Genomic DNA, 12,509 nt, shown 5'->3' on the forward strand with positions numbered 1-12,509 from the left:
TGATGGTTGTTTCTGTTCCTTCCTAACATATATTGGGATAAGTTTCCCTATTGAGTTATATCCTCACTGGGACGAGTCTTGATTCAGTTTGCCTCTTTAGTTTGATCCTAGATTGGCCCCTTTTTTGACTGTTTCCTGTGCCTCCCTGAGGTAAGTAAATAATTGCTCAGTGGTTAGTAATGATTCATCTTATCCCCGGCGGAGTCTGTGGTTCTCTACCCAGTATCCGGTAGTTATAAACCCTATTATTCCCTTGCAGAGTTAACCTTTTGTTCATCCTAATTGAGGACGGTTACTCTTCCGTGGTTTTCTACCCAGTATCCGGTAGATGTAATCTCCTCCTTGACGGTTATCATTATCCCAAAATTCGGTGTTGATATTTCCTCATTCTTTCGGATAATTGCTATGATTATGCAGTTTATCCCCGGCAAGTCGTCTTTCATATACTGGACGCCGGTAATGTTTGTTGCTCCCCTTGAATGGTCATCATTACATACCTAGTTTTGGTATCCCGAGGCCTTTCTTTGTCGGTCGATTTATCCTTTATTAACCCAGTAATCGGTTGTGGATAATCTTCCATGTGAGTATATTGTCTACGTTCTGACGGTAATAGACAAATATATCTCATGCACTCTGTTGGTCGAAGTCTTTTGTTCTTCCCCAGTTGAGTAAGATTCGTATTTCCTTTTGGAATCGAATGTCCATCCTGTAATCGAGTTCGCTTCTTCAGCCCTCCTTTTGGATGATGAGTGTCTTGGGAACATTCCCTAATTCACGTTTTGGTTGGTCACCTATTATATGCCCAGTAACTGGCATCCCTGGTGCTCCCTCCTTCTGCTCCCTATTATGACTTTTTGTCCCCTGTGGAGTCAGAATCCCTGAGTTGAAATATACCTTTTAGGTCTTCCTCAGACGTTTTGGAGTTTTGATATCTCTCACCCTTATATCGGTCTTAGATATTCATTCTCCCGGAGCATGTTTTTCCCTCACCCTGCCGGTGGAATCACATGATACCTTTTTGAGCTTATTACCCAATAACCGATAATACCTCATCTCGCTGCTTCCCCAGGAGAGTCCTTTTAGATATCCCCAGTGAAATCCCTTAGGGATTTGTCCCCATCTGAGTCCGGATTTTTGTCCTAGGTATCCGTTATGGATAGTTTTTGCTGTATTGGCATATTCCCCAATACCTGTATCTTTGAGCCAGCTCGAGTCTGTCCATTGATTTACGTCATGGATTCTCTCCGTGTCCCTCAGTATGTTTCAAAGTCGTGACCTGCTCATGCGTTTTCAGCCCTTTACTCCCCAGTAAAGTCTCTATCCTATGGAGTGTATTACTCATAGGAATTGTTAATTTCCTCCTGACTTTTGCCTTTGTGAACACATATTCCCCACAAAGTGTTACCATTTTGCATACATATATCTGCATCATGAGGTCTCTTAGGGACCAAAATTCGTCTCTTTATTTTTATTTAAGCCCATTCTACCTCGCCGAGACGAAGATTTTAACCTTCACTTCTCCGGCTAGAATGACCTTAAATAGGAGCATCTGTAAGACCCCAATTTTGTCCCTAAGATCCCTCATGGCATCATAACATTGCATTTGCAAAGCCTCAAGGATCATAAGCATCTTGGTTCCCTTTGTCTTTGGGTGGGACTCCTTGTGAGTGGTTTGAGATCACCAAGCATGCTTGAATTGTATATTATTGCTTTTCTTACTTTGTTTACTAACCAAAAGCATAAAAATATGTCACTAACATCTTTTGTTTGTAGCTTGGGCAATCACAAGGTCAAGAGCTTCTAAGGTGATCATTGGTACAAATATATGATCAAAAGAAGATGAAAGCAAGCATGGTAATGGTTCCCAAATCTCTCATCCATCAAATATTCCTCCCTAGTATATCAATTCATCATTTTGATCAAAGCAAGTCAAGGGGTTTGAGGTTTTGTTTCACAAGGAAAACCTAATTCATCTGTGTACCACATTGCCTTGCTCTTGAAGCAACCTCAGCCCATGGTCAAATACAATCAAGGGAAGTTCTTTAATTAATCACTTCATGCATATTTGGACTTATTTTAGTATCCTCAATCATCAATTCATCAAGATATGGGTTGTGGACTTGAGAAATTGATCAGTCAATTCAAATGACTATTTTGAAATGCACTGAGACCTAACTTTTTATGTGTTAGTCAAATGGAGATGATTCGAAAAGAAAAAATGTTCTTAAGGACAATATGAACAACTTTCATGTTCATCAAAAATTGATTTGAAGCTTGGAAGGTCATCATCCATTCCAAAACATTATAGGTCATTTTGACTGAAACCCTAATTTTGGGTCAACTTCCCAAGGACACAACTCATTCATTTTTTATGATTTTAAGGTGGTATCAAATTAATTGGAAATATTAAGATGTATACTTCAAATGTTATGTTGAACAAAATTTCAAAATCTCAAAGGAAATACATGTGATAATGCAAAACATTATAGGTCACTTTGGACCAAATACATTGAAAGGCATAAAAGTACAACTTCAAGTGCCCATAACTCTTTCATCAAAACTCCAAATGATGCAAAATTTAAGTCAATTTTGATTTTCTTGAGAAGATATACAACTTTGATGTTGGAGGTTTTTCCATTTGAGGTTTGCATCATTGAAACATAGGGGCTTGAACATTGGCCAAATTTAGAAACTTTGCCTTCAGATATCATGCACCTTGCACTTTAAACTCAAATTTTATAAATTTCCACATTTCAAATGGATTTTTTCCCAACATAACAATTTTTCCTTACATCAAAACCTTTCCAACCATTACTCACATGATCATATTTGGATTTGGCAAATAGTATTTTCGAAGAGGTGAAGTTTTAGGCCCAATTATGCATTTCATGGTGAAACTTCATATGCAAGCAATTGGAGTGCAAACCACACGTCCAAACCTTCTCCAAATCATTTCAGCATCCATTTGCATTTGCTTTTGGGCCCTCCATGCGCCTGTACAGGCCCATGCATGGAGGCTTTCAACTTTCATGCACACGAAATTCACCTTGCTTCTAAGCCTTGTGATGATCCACGTCAATTAATGAAGGATGATCCAATGGCTCACGTTTTTTCCAATTTTCTATTTTCTGATTTTATTTTCTTTATTTCCTTTTATTTCAAAAATTCATATCTCTCTTATTATTGGTCCAAAAAATATAGGACCAATTGCATTCTTCTCCAAATAATTTCTAATTTTTAATTTTGATTTTTAATATTTTTTATTTTGTCATTTGATATTTTTCATGAATTTTCTCTTTTCTGGTTATTTTTAATTCATTTTAAATAGTTTTTGATATTCAAAAAATACAAAAATATTTTCCTAACCTATTTGAATGATGATGAATCTATGAAAAATATTCTCATCAATTTTTTAATTGATTTGAGATTTATTTGAGATTTTAGTTCAATTAGGTTATTTCTTATTCATTTTTAATTGATTAAAAATAGTTTCTGACTTTTAAAAATGCTGAAATTATTTGTCAAACTTTGTTTGACCTTGTTGAACTTAGGATAAATCACTTGGACTTTTTAAAGTTGATTTGAAGTTTGACCTTTCTTTTATTTTTAATTCAAGTTTAATTTTAAATATTTAAAAAATGCCAAAAATATTTTGTTCATTTCTTGACTTCCAATCTTCATCTCACTTCTATTTTTGATTGTTTGACTTTGACTTTCAATGTCATTGGTCAACATATGATGATTGGTACATTTTATTTCATTTAATGCACTTTTATTTTTGCCATTTTTATTTCCATTATTCATCTCCTTCTTCTTCTTCTTTTTTTTCTTTTTGATCAATGAGTTGAAGGTTGATAAGTTGGCATTGGTTAGGGAGACTTAATCTTCCTTGATCCAAATCTAATTCATCTTGATCAATTGATCAAGTGAATGGCTTTGCATTAAGGATAGGTTGTTTCCTAAATCATGCAAAGGACTTAAACCAATACAAGATCAATTCTCTTTTTCTTTTTGGCATGGCAAGTTGTTGGAACTTGGTTCACTAATCAAGACTTCTAAATTGTGTTTGTTGCCTACATTATTATTGACCGGCCTCAGATAGTTGTGACTTCTACATAAGTCCAATTACGATTGCTTAACATAGCGTTAAATTTGCCTTATGGCACACTAACTTTTGACCACTAACCATTAACATTTACCTTATGCACTTTACTTTTATGCAATTTACCATTCTTGCACATATTATTCATTTGCTTTTTCCTTTGCTCATTGGAGCACATGTTTATGTTAATGCCATTTGCCTTTTGCCCACTTGGGTATATAATTGTGTATATATCTTTTGTGCTTGTGTTTGTCTGTTAGTTGTGAGCCCAAATGCAAAGAATTGGACAAAAAATGGACTTAGACTTTAGGACTTTACCCAAGCAAAATGGAGTTTGAAGAGCAACTAGGCCTCATGCCTTTAGAGTGCTTAAATGTCAAAGAGCAACTAGGCCTCATGCCTTTAGAATGCTTGAAGCTTGAAGAAGGACATTCAAAGGACCATATTCTAAACTCCCTCTTGTCCATTTCTTTGATTGTATTATAGAACTTTTGTGATGTGTGTTTTCTTGTGCTAGGAGTTCCAACTTGAGCATTAATTGAGAAACCATTACCATGAGCTTCTAAGAGAGAGAGAGATCCAAGACACCTTGAGGAGCTTTATCCAAGAATTCATTGATTGTTGATTGCTTGAGTTTATACTTGTGACTGCTTATTCCAAAGGATGGGAGCTACTTGGATCATCAATATGATCTCAAGAGAGGAACTCCTTGTGTGGTTTTGTTTTCTTCTCCTTCACCTCTTGCATGCTTAGGATCTTAGCCATTCTTCTTCTTCTCTCCACTCTAACCCAAGCCAAAACTTTTTGTGCAAACATTTAATACTTGTTTTCAACATTAGAAACCTAAGCCTTATGCTTTTGATTTTCAAACTTTCTTTTTATAACACTTATCTTGAATTGAATCTTTAAATCAACTTTGACCATTTTGTTTATACTTCTAATTGGTAAATATAACCCATTCAATTATCTTTTTATGGTTTCAATGGCTACTTTCTAATCAAAAACTTTTTCATAACCTTTAGCTACTAGGTTTGAGTTATCTTTGTGGTAGATATAATACTCACCTTCATCCTTAGTGATGGACAATGAGTCTTCCATGCTTATTATAGGGTTAACCCCTCACTAGCATGTTGAAGCTATCCTCACATGGTGGATTTGTGGTTTTAGATTGAGTTTTCTCCCTTGGATAACAAAAGACCTTAAGGCCTTTGGACCAATCAATTCACCAACTCATTTTGAGATTTTTACCCCGAACTACGAGGTTTTGATCCTAATCTTTTTTTAAGATGGTACGTAGGCAATGGGTTTATCCATTCAAACACAAAAATGTAAATAAACTTGTATCTTCTTTTCTCATCTCTTCAATCATGTTTGCACAAATAATTTTCACAAAATACCAACCTTACAACAAATGTAAAAAGGGCTCCCTAGGAGTACCTAGGATGTTTTGGGTGCTTAAAACCTTCCCATTGCATAACCAACCCCCTTACCCAGATCTCTGACATTTTTACTAGTTTTTTATTCGATAAAACTTTTAGGTTTTTGTTCGCTTTCTAACCATTCCTTTGGATAAATAGAAGTGCGGTGGCGACTCGACTTGTATGATTTACCTTAGATTTAGTCAATATCTCTAATGGTAACGAATACCCCGCTACACTTGGTCATGTGATTCTAGTGGTGGTATAGTTGTGGATCTATCAAAGATAGATGTCGTGTTACTATGGGAGACTCTGAAGTCTGCCACTAAGATTAGAAGTTTTTCTTAGATTGACTGGTTACTACAGGAAGTTCATTAAAGGTTTTTCAAATTCAGCATTGTTGTTAATTCAGTTGACTCGAAAGGGTCAAGCCTAGGTTGGGATGTGCTTTGTGAAAAGAGTTTCCAAGAACTCAAGAAGAAGTTGATATCTGCTCCAATTTTGATTTCAACGAATCCAAGTGAGTCATTTGTTGTATATTATTATGCTTCGAAGATGGGTCTGGGAGGTGTGTTGATGGAAAATGGTCAGGTTATGGCTTATGCTTAGAGACAGTTGAGATTTCATGAAAGGAATTACCCTACGCATGATCTTGAGTTGACAACAATGGTATTCATGTTAAAGATTTGGAGGCTCTACTTATTTGGCTCTAAATTTGAAGTGTTCAGTCATCACAAGTAATTGAAATATTCATTTGATCAGAAGAGTCGAATATGAGGCAGAGGAGATGGCTTGAACTTCTGAAGGATTATGATTTTGATTTGAGTTGCCATCCAGGTAAAGTTAATGTTGTAGCTAATGCGATGAGTAAAAAGACTTTACATAGGTCGATGCTTATGGCTCGAGAGTTATAACTGATTGAGCAATTTAAAGATATGAGTTAGTGGGTCGAGAAACTCCTAACAATATGAAGTTGGGCATGTTGAAGCTGACGAGTGGTATCCTTTAAGAGATGAAGAAATCAGAGATCAATGGTATGATGATGTTCAGAGATAGAATTTTTGTTTTTGATGTACCCACACTTAATAGGGGTATTCTTAAGGAGGGTCACAGAAGTAGATTGAGTATTCATCCTAGTGCTACGAATATGTATCAAGATTTGAAGAAGATGTTTTGTTGGCCATGAATGAAGAAAAAGGTTTCTGAATTTGTGTATGCTTATTTGACCTGACAGAAGTCAAATATCGAACATCAGAAGCTGTTGGGTCTGATGCAACCATTTAATATTCCATGGTTGAAATGGGATAGTATTTCCATGGATTTTGTAACAGATTTACCGAAGACTTCAAAGGGATGCGATTCAATTTGGGTGATTATGGATAGATTGACCAAATCGACTCATTTTGTACCGATGAGGATCAATTATCCTTTGTAGAAGCTGGATGAATTGTATACTGATGAGATTGTGAAGCTGAATGGTAATCCTTCAAGTATTGTGTTAGATAGAGATTTGAGACTTACATCAAGGTTTTGGGAGAGTCTACATGTTACTTTAGGTACTAAGATGAAATTGAGTTCTTCTTTTCTTACATAGATGGATGGTCAAATAGAGAGGACTATCTAGTCTTTGGAGGACTTGTTAAGGGCTTGTGTGTTAGAACAAGGAGGTACTTGGGACAACTACTTGTCGTTGATTGAGTTTACCTACAACAACAGTTTCTATTCTAGTATCAGAATGGACCATATGAGGCATTGTACGATAGGAGGTGTATAACTTATTTATATTGGTATGAGTCAGGCGAGAGTGTTGTGCTCAGACCTGAGATTATTCACTAGGCGACTGAAAAGATAAAGATGATCTAAGAAAAGATGAAAGCGTCACAGAGTTATTAGAAAGGTTACCATGACAATAGGAGAAGAGAACTTGAGTTCCAAGATGGAGATCACGTGTTTTTGAGAGTTACACATGTAATTGGTGTTGGTCGAGCTTTGAAGTACCAAAAGCTCATGCCTCATTTTGTTGGTTCATACCAAATTTTACAGAGGATATGAGAGGTGGCCTATCAGATTGCTTTGTCGCCGCCGCTTTATAATCTTCATGATGTGTTTCATGTGTCTCAATTGAGGAGATATATTTCGGATCCATCTCATGTGATCCAAGTGGATGATTTGCAGGTGGGAGATAATCTGACTGTTGATGGATCACCCGTGAGGAAAGAGGATTGGAAAGTGAAGCAGAATCATGGTAAAGAGATTGCCTTAGTGAAGGTAGTTTGGGGTGGACCAGCTGGTGGGAGCATGACTTGGGAGCATGAGAAGCAGCTGAGGGAGTCGTATTCGACTCTGTTTTTCTCAGGTAATTTTCGAGGGCAAAAAATTCTTAAGTGAGGGAGAGTTGTAACACTAAGTTTTTTTATTAGATATTTTATTATATTTTAATTGTTTTAATTATAGATTTTGGTGATTTATTTTATGGTTAGGTGTTGGCGGATTATGTATCCTTGAGTTAGGGGTATAGAGGGATGATAGAAGTAAGTAGAATAATTTAGATTTGTTTTGATAATTAAAAATAAAGTTTTATTTATTTTTATTATATTAATTAGTAAAGATAGAATAATTATGCCAAATATGAGAAATTGATAAAGTTAGTGGGAGGAAGGAATATGAGATAATTAAGTTTGGGCCAAGTTGGTGATTTGGAAAAGTTTACCCTAAATATAAAAAGTTAAGAGGAACCTAGGTTTAGGGAGATTTTCATAGTACGTGACATTTGAGAAAAAGGAGCAAATAGGAAATAGGAAAGGTGATCAAGAAAAGAGAGTGAAGGTTTCAATTCAGAATTTTTGCAAGGAATTCAGGTAAGGGTGAGAACTTGTTCCAATAATAAAGGGTATGGTAGAAGGGTAAAATGGATGAACCCTTAACCTCCTTAGGGTTGGGTGTTTTGATTCATAGTTTCGAATTTGGATGCTATGATGGTTGTTATATGATGATTATATGATGAATTTCATATGCCTTATATGTGTGTATTATTTATGTTTTGATGATTGAACCTATATTCACCATTGTTACAATTTTGAAGGTTTTAGGCATAATCTTAAAATAATAATTAGATGATTTAATTGTGTTAAAATTGTAAATTAACTTTAGATAATTATAGTATTGCATAAGTTGTAATTTTATGAGCATTTGTCTTTTTATGGAATCGAAATCGGAGGTTCGGAAGGCCTCCAACGATGTAAAATGCAGAAAATTTTGCATTCTTTCTATCACGACTGCGCTCAGCGCGGGAGCCTTTTTTGTGTTTTTCGGTCGAAATCGTTTTGGCCATAACTTTTGATCTGTAAGTTTAAATCGAGTTCCATTTGAAGCGTTGGATATCTGAAATAGAGGAATATAACTTTGCTTCAAGGATAAAATAATTTTGGTGATTATTTCATGGACGTTCTTGGGGTTGAAGAAGATGAAAATTGTGTTGGAAATTTTAGAAAACAACAACTTTTTAGTAATGCCTTCGTGCACGGTTTTGATCATAACTTTTAACTCGTGAATAACTTTGGGTTGAGGTTTGAAGCATTAGAAAGCTGACTCTCAGAGATATAACATGGTGGTGATAAGTGAATTGTTTGACTATTATTTTTATGCCTACAGTTTTGGTGAAGTTTTTGTTCATACATTCGATTAATGAATTGTTGACATATCCCGACGATTTTGGTCATAACTTTTATTCCGTAAGTCCGATTTTGATGTCGTTTGAAGCGTTAGAAAGTTAATGCTCAGACCTATAACATGGTAGTGATTTTTGAGATGTTTTAACAATATTCACATGCCTACTATGTTAATAAATGTATTGGTTTATACGTTTGGTTGATGAATCGTTGCATTGTTGTAATATTATGTTGTGATAATTATGTTGTTATGTCGATGATGTTAAGATGTTGACAAATTGATGTTGTTTGTTGATATTATTCATGTGGTAACATGAATTGATTGTTGTATGATGAATGATGTGATGTATAAATGATGAGATGTGTGTGGGGATCCTTTAGGTGAACCTTGTTGTGCTCATGCATGTTATTTGAGAGTCATGCATCTTGATGTACGGGCTTCCGTCCAATTTTGGTGAGCCTCAATTCTATGGTGATGGATCGGGTGCGAGTAGCTAATTCTTATTATGAGGGATTAGTGAAGTGTTATCTATGTTGATGGTAACGATTTTTGGTGAGCCTCGATTCCATTGTGATAGATTGGGTGCGAGTAGCTAATTCCTATTATGGGGGATTAGTGAAGCGTCACCTATGGTGATGGTAACTATTTTGGTGTGCTCCGGTTCCAAGAGGGAATCAATCCTATGGTAGGGATCATGGAGTGAGATGAACCTGAGTGTTCATACTTGGTACCACATGCATGTCAAGTCGGTGTTGAGTACATTGCATAAGTGTTGCATTTGTATTGGTTGATGTTGATGCGTTGTTGGATGAGATGTTGTTGCATATGATATAATGGTAATTGAGATGTGGTTTTGTATGATGTTGATCATAATTGAGATGTTGTCGTGTATGATGTTGATTATGATTTGGATGTAAGAATGTGATAGATTGTTGTGCATGATTGTGTAAATGTTATACTCTATTCTTCATTCTATATCGTTATTATTGAAATGGATTCTCACCCCTTCTGTTTGAATGTTGCCTTTACATGGACATCGTGCAGATACTCAAGAGTATTATTTCTAAAGTAAGTGGAAGTTAGCTCTTGGATTACTTCTTTATTTTGTCGCTTTTACTAGTGGTACCTTGCTCTGATCATGTAACATCGGGTTGGGTTAAACGCTTATTTTATTCCTTATGTCTGATCATGTTGAAGTTATAAGACTAATTTTGTTGTTGAGAATTCTTAAGATGTTGAGTTGATTGATTACAACTCTCTTATTTTTTTTATTACAATTGAAGTTGAGACTAGATGTTATTACTTGCTTTATCTTCCATAATTGTGATGATAATTCCGCTGCGATGATACTTTAAAATGGAAGTGAGCATGCAGTGACAAGTTATGAATGTCTTATTATGTGAATATATAATACCGATTTGATGCGATAGATGTCATGTAAACATGCCAGGTATGATTCAGATAAGTGGGATGTCGTGTAAACATCCTTATTACAAATGTGTATATTGAAATTCAATGTTGAAACCCGTGTTACGGAGTAGGTCATGTGTGTTATGAATGTGTGACACCCTATGTGGTTTTATTTTATATTTAATTTACACGATAAATTATGTGCGGGGTTTAGGATGTTACAGAAGGTACTGGAAATATATTTATTCAAAGAATTAATGAAGAAAAAGTTATGATTAAAGATGTACTCTGCTAAGTTTTAAACAACTAGCCGAAAAAGGTTTTTAGTGGTTATCAAAGATGGAGCTTTATAATTGTTCAACATCCAAAATAATTTGGTCTTAAAATCTCCCCTATCAGAGAATAAGACATTTAAGACCATGATCAGTTCGACTAAAGTACAATGCCTAAAAACAGTTGTCGACCACAAGCATAGGTTGTTATGGCATTTGAGGTTTGACCATTTGAATTTTAGGTAACTCAATTAACTGATTGCTCAAGATATGGTAACTGGTATACCAAGTCTTGTGATGCCCAACAAACTCTATGAAGGTTTCTTAGTAGGGAAGAAATCCAGAAAATCTTTCGTTTCGACTATGCCAATAAAATCATCATGCATACTAGAAGTGGTACATACAGATGTATGTGGCCCATTTGAGGATCATACCATTGGTGGAAACCAACACTTTATCTCATTTATAGATGAGTAAAGTCTAAAGATTTGGATTTATGCGATCAGGCACAAAGGCGGAGTATTTGTAATCTTTAAGAGATTTAAAATGCTTGTAAAAAACCAGAGTGAAAAGAAGATCAAGATTCTACGAACAGAAAGAGGTGGCAAATACACATCCAAGATATTTGAGGAGTTATGTGCAGAACATGGTATTGACTATGAGATAGTTTCCTTACATATCTCAACATAAGGAATAGAGGAAATAAGAAACAAGACCATATTGGATATGGCTAGATAGATGTTAAAGCAAAAGAATTGGCCAAAATCCTGGGGTGAAGCAGTCACCGCTACTATTTATATTATGAACAAGTGCCATACCAAGAAACTGAAGACACAGGGTTTCTAAAGAAGTATGGAGTGGCAAACAACCATAAGTCATTCATCTTAAGGTCTTTGGTTCTATTTGCTACAAGCATGTTCTTGATGCAAGAGAAGCAAGTTTGGTGATAAAAGTGAATCTATGATTCTGGTAGAATATCACAAGACTGAAGCATACATGTCATTCAATCCATTCAATGATAAGATCATGATGAGTTGAGACATTATAATTGGTGAGAACTCTTCCTATGATTAAATTTCAGGTGATGCAACTCACATGCCATTGATGAGATATGGCATTGATGACGAAAGTAGTGAGCATGAAGAAAGTCCATTTAATGACATTCGAGTCACAGTCGAAGTCGAATCAGATAATAAAGATGGTGTAACTAGCATAAGCCAAATACCTCAAATAACCAGAGTTTTCACAGCAAGGCGTCAAGACTGTGAAGTGGTTATGATGATGAAGTCACACCAGATGGAGATGTGGTTCATTTTGCTTTACTTGTAGGTGTTGAACCAATGAACTATAGTGATGCCTTAAAGAATAAACAATGGAAGTTAGCTATGGTCAATGAGTTACTAGTTATTCAAAGAAAAAATACACGGGAGCTAGTCGAATTGTCATCACATACAAAAGCTATAGAAGTAAAATGGGTGTTCAAGTTGAATCACAATTATGATGGGTAGATTGCAAGACATAAGGCAAGATTAGTAGCTCAGTGATTTCTTCAGAGAGTAGGACTCTACTATTCTGCAGTATATGCATCAATAGCAAGATTTGAGACTGTCAGATTGGTGGTAGCTTTGGCATGCAAGC

The sequence above is a fragment of the Lathyrus oleraceus genome, chromosome 1 (genome assembly GCF_024323335.1).
Source record: "Lathyrus oleraceus cultivar Zhongwan6 chromosome 1, CAAS_Psat_ZW6_1.0, whole genome shotgun sequence".
In the NCBI taxonomy this organism is placed as follows: Eukaryota; Viridiplantae; Streptophyta; class Magnoliopsida; order Fabales; family Fabaceae; genus Lathyrus; species Lathyrus oleraceus.